This window comes from Arachis ipaensis, chromosome B09, assembly GCF_000816755.2.
Source record: "Arachis ipaensis cultivar K30076 chromosome B09, Araip1.1, whole genome shotgun sequence".
Classification (NCBI taxonomy): Eukaryota; Viridiplantae; Streptophyta; class Magnoliopsida; order Fabales; family Fabaceae; genus Arachis; species Arachis ipaensis.
The window spans coordinates 135,555,372-135,561,489 of record NC_029793.2 but is presented as its reverse complement, the minus strand read 5'-3'; positions in this window follow the sequence as shown (position 1 = coordinate 135,561,489).

Here is a 6,118-nt window from a genome sequence, read left to right as displayed (position 1 = left end):
GCATTAATATAAAAAAATATATATTTTTTAAATAATTTTGTGATTTTTTGTTAATAATGATCCTAAGTGCTTCTTTAGAATATACAACAAGACCTTAATTTATAATATGAATTCGTGATGCACGTGCACATGCAATGCAGTAACTTGGTAACCATTCAAATCAGGTAAGAATGGCAAGGTTGTTCTATTTCCACGCTGCATGAGTTTTATTAGTTTCACATAAATGTTTTTCATATCGTAAAATAAATAAAGAAGATAAATATAAAATAGAAAAATATAAATATGCTCTTATCTCATTATAATATAAGTAATCTATATATTTATAAATATTATAATTATTGTAGTTTAAAATTACACAAAGATAAAAGAGAGAGAAATATTTGTAACATAAGGAAGGAGAGAAAATTATTTTATTGCTTGTTGTATTTTTCTCAGAGGCAAAAGCCTCTCTTTATATGTGTACATGATAATAGTTTTTCAAATTACATTAAATAAGATTTTCCTTGAAAACCTGAGTCTTGTGGAAAATGGGCATCCACCTCAGGCTATTTTATTATAACACTCTCCTTTAAATGACCATTTAGGATTATGACTCATTAAAACATTACTAAAGAAAAACTCAGTAGGAAAACCTTAGTGAAGAAAAAAGAGTACAATATCCTTTGTGATGGCGACTGTCTCATTAAAAACCTTGTCAAGAAAAACCTAATGAGAAAAAATCTGATCAAGGAAAAAAAGAGTACAGTCTCCCCCTCTTATCGACATCATTTAATGTCTCGAAATCGGCAAATCCCAATCTCATGTACCAATCTTTTAAAGGAGGATTTTAGGAGTGACTTTGTGAATAAATATGCCAGATTGTCACTTGAGCGGATCTATTGGACATCAATTGTCCCCTAATTTTGAAGATCATGAGTGAAGAAGAATTTGGGAGAAATATGCTTTGTTCTATCACCTTTGATGTATCCGCCTTTAAGTTGAGCAATGCATGTTGTATTATCTTCAAACAGGACAGTTGGAGCTATCTTATGATCAATCAGTCCACATGATGACAGGATATATTGGATCAAACTCTTGAGCCAAAAACACTCGCGACTTGCTTCATGTATCGCTAATATTTCAGCATGATTAGAGGAGGTTGCTGCTATCGTCTGTTTCGTGGACCTCCATGATATAGCTGTACCACCATATGTGAACAGATATCCTGTTTGAGATCTCCCTTTATGTGAATCAGACAAATATCCTGCATCTGCATAGCCAACTAATTGTGACTTGGATTCATAGGGATAAAATAATCCCATATCAACCATTCCCTGAAGATATCGAAAGATTTGCTTGATTCCACTCCAATGTCTTCTTGTTGGAGAGGAACTATACCTTGCTAGTAAATTCACCGCGAATGATATATCAGGTCGTGTATTATTAGCAAGATACATTAGTACTCCAATGTCACTAAGATATGGTACTTCAGGACCAAGGATATCTTCATTTTCTTCCTTAGGACGGAATTGATCCTTTTCCACATCCAAAGATCTTACGATCATTGGGGTACTTAATGGATGTGACTTATCCATATAAAATCTCTTCAAGATCTTCTCTGTGTATGTTGTTTGATGAATAAATATCCCATTTTTTATATGTTCGATCTGCAGGCCGAGATAAAATTTAGTCCTTCTAAGATCTTTCATCTCAAACTCTTCTTTTAGAGTTTTTATAATTGTTGGAATCTCTTCAAGAGTTTCAATGATATATAAATCATCAACGTATACATCAATTATAATGAATCCAGATGCAGATTTCTTTATGAAAACACATGGATAGATATTATCATTCTTGAATCCATTTTTGGCCAGATACTCAGTAAGACGATTATACCATATTCGTCCAGATTGCTTCAAACCATATAAAGATCTTTGCAATTTGACTGAGTATAACCCTTGCGAACATTCATTGGATGGTTTAGATATCTTTAGTCCTTCATGGACTTTTATATAGATATCCCGATCTAATGAGCCGTATAAATAAGCTATTACCACATCCATTAAATGCATATGCAGTTTATGATATGCAGATAAACAGACCAAATAACGCAATGTTATCGCATTCACTTCAGGGGAATATGTTTCTTCATAATCTATATCGGGCCTTTGTGAAAAACCTTGTGCCACAAATCGAACTTTGTAGTGCACAACTTTATTTTTCTCATTTCGTTTTCTTACAAATACCAATCGGTATCCAACAGGTTTTACATCTTCAGGTGTACAGACTACATGTCCAAAGACTTCATGTTCTGCAAGTGAGTCTAATTAAGCCTTCATGACTTCTTTCCATTTTGGCCAATTATTTCTATGTCGTCATTTTTCGACTGATCTTGGCTCAAGATTCTTATTTTCATGCATGATATTTAATGTCACATTATATACAAATATTTCATTGACAATTGTCTTATTTCGGTCCCATTTCTCTCCTGTAAAGACATAATTTATCGAGATCTCGTTATTTTCACAATTTTCAGGTACCTAAACGTCTTCTGGCATTAAAATTATATCAAAATTTTGGACAACTGCAGGTGTCTTTACTATGTCTTTTTCAACAGGAATAGTATTTACCTCTTTTCTCTTTCGAAGATTTTTGTCTTTGGAACCGACAGGCCTGCCACGCTTCTGGCGTGAATTTGCTTCAGTGGCTATTTGTCCGACCGGGACCTAAATTCGAATTGGGGTATTTTTCGCTGGTATATAAGATTTGGTTATCCTCTTTGTATCGGAAAATGCATCAGGTAATTCATTTGCTATTCTTTGTAAATGTATTATCTTTTGAACTTCTAGTTCACATTGCCCTATTCAAATATCTAAATGCATCAACGATGATGCATTCCAATTAAGTTCCTTTTCAAGAAGCTTATTCTCTCCCCCTAATGTTGAAAATTTTGATTCATCAAAATGACAATTCGCAAACCGGGCTTTAAATACATCTCCAGTTTGTATCTCAAGATACTTCACTATAGAGGGAGAATCATATCCAATATATATCCCTAATTTTCTCTGGAGTCCCATTTTGGTGCGATTAGGTGGTGCAATGGGAACATATATTGCACACCTAAATATTCTTAAATGGGAAACATTTGGCTGCTGGCCAAAAGCTAATTGCATAGGGGAGAATTGATGGTAACTCGTTGGCCTCAACCGAATAAGTGTTGCGGCATGTAAAATAGCATGCCCCCAAATCGAGGTTGGAAGATTTGTTCTCATAAGTAAGGGTCTAGCAATTAATTGGAGGCGCTTAATAAGTGATTCTGCTAACCCATTTTGTGTGTGAACATGAGCTACTGGATGTTCAACACTTATTCCATTAGCCATACAATAAGCATCAAAAACTTGGGAAGTAAATTCACCAGTCTTATCAAGACGAATTGTTTTGATTGGATTTTCTGGAAATTGTGTTTTTAATCGAATAATTTGAGCCAGTAATCTCGCAAACGTCAGGTTGCGAGAAGACAATAAGCACACATGTGACCATCTCGAAGATGCGTCTATCAGGATCATAAAATATCTAAAAGATCCACATGGTGGATGAATAGGTCCACATATATCAGCTTGAATCCTTTCTAGGAATTCAGGGGACTCAAATCCAATCTTTACTGGTGATGGCCTTAAAATTAACTTCCATTGAGAACATGCAGCACAACAAAATTCACTAGATTTAAGAATCTTCTGGTTCTTTAGTGAATATCCATGGGAGTTTTCAATAATTCTCCGCATCATGGTTGTTCCCAGATGACCCAATCGGTCGTGCCAAGTTATGAATTCATTTGGGTTAGTAAACTTCTGGTTTACAGTGGCATGTGATTCAATTGCACTAATTTTGGTATAATATAACCCAGATGAAAGTGAGGGCAACTTTTCTAATATAACCTTTTTATTTGAATCATGAGTTGTGATACATAAGTACTCATGATTTCCCTCATTCATGGTCTCAATATGATATCCATTTCGACGAATATCTTTAAAGCTCAACAAGTTTCTTAGAGACTTAGTAGACAATAGTGTATTATTTATTATGAATTTTGTTCCGCCGAAAAATAAAATTATAGCTCTTCCGGAGCCTTCAATCACATTGCCTGAGCCAATAATAGTATTAACATATTCTTCTTTTGGCACAAGATAGATAAAATATATATCACTTTTGAGAATGGTGTGCGAACTTGCACTATCCGCAAGGCATACATCTTCATTATCTTACCATTTTCTTCAAAGACAAATAATAATAATAAAATGAGTAGTATGCACAGTTAAATTGAATACTTGATCGGAATTATTTTTTTAAGAAACACTGTACATAATGTCATATACTAAAATTTTATTTTAAAACTTGATACATTTAATGATTTTAAAGTATAAACATTAATATTTCATTATTTATATACATCACATTTAAAACTTTAAATACATAGGAAATAAAACTTTACAATAAGTTTCTTACATTATTTATTAACATAGATGCTTAACAATCTCACATATTAAACCATTCCATCATTAATCAAATGACTAATATTTCTTTCAGGATCCTCAAAGAAATCAGATACATCATAATGAGTAGTGGAATTTTCAGCATCATTTGAAACAAAATTTGTTTCCTTTCCTTTGTCATCCTTTTTCAAAGATGCCTGGTAAAGATCGACTAAGTGCCTTGGGGTACGACAGGTACGTGACCAATGACCCTTTCCACCACAACAGAAACACTTATCCTCTGTTTATTTATTTTACTCAATATTTCTTTCTTTATCCCACTTCTGGTGAGATCCTCTCTTTTGAACATAATTCATTTTTCTTCCATAATTTTTCTTATTATTAAAACCTTGCCATTTACCTTTTCTGGGGTAATTTGCCGTATTTACTTCAGGAAATGGGGCGGCGCCAGCGGGCGCGCTTCATGATTTTTTAAGAGCAACTCATTGTTGCGTTCAGCAACAAGAAGGCAAGAAATTAACTCAGAATATCTTTTAAATCCTTTTTTTCGATACTGCTGCTGCAGGAGCACATTCGAGGTATGAAAGGTCGAGAAAGTTTTCTCTAACATATCATTATCAAATATCTTTTCCCCACACAATTTCATTCGTGAGGTGATTCGAAACATTGCCGAATTATATTCATTTATGAATTTAAAATCTTGTAGACGCAAGTGCGTCTATTCATATCGGGCTTGAGGAAGTATCACCATTTTTTTATTATTGTACCTTTCTTTAAGGTCTTTCCAAAGATCTGCAGAATCTTTTAATGTGAGATATTCATTTTTCAATTTTTCGTCAAGATGACGACGAAGAAAAATCATGGCTTTGGCTTTATCCTTCTGGAATGCATTATTATTTTCAGCCTTAATTGTATCTCCAAGATCTATTAAATTAAGATGCAGCATCTAATATCCATGATAAATAATTGTTTTCAGATATACCAAGAGCATTGAATTCAAAATGAGAGAGTTTCGACATAATGAAAATTTATTACTTGAGTTTTCTTAAAAATTTGATTAGAGTCTCGTGCTGATAATGTGTTGTAAAATAAATAAGGAAGATAAATATAAAATAGAGAAATATAAATATGCTCTTATCTCACTATAATATAAGTAATCTATATATTTATAAATATTATAATTATTGTAGTTTAAAACTACACAGAAATAAAAAAAAAAGAAATATTTCTAATGTAAAAAAGGAGAGAAAATTATTTTATTACTTGTTGTGTTTATTTTAGAGATAAAAACTTTTATTTATATACGTATATGATAGTAATTTTTTAAACTACATTAAATAAAATTCTCCTAAAAAACCTGAGTCTTATAAAAAATGGCTTATCACAATATTTCATAATTTCTTACAGGTGAAAAAAGTTCTGATTATTGGAACTAATATGAGATTTTCATCTTGATTTTTTTTGGGGGGGTTGGGGGGATAAGATTTTTCAACTAAGCTATAGTTATAAAATCAGATCTACACTGAATCTAATAACAGCCTGATAGGAACATGAAATAACATATATAAATAATAATAAAAAAATCCCAAGACATGGATAGAGATGCAAGGTGGGTGGACCCCACAAGTTTAGAAAATCAGTGGAGACAA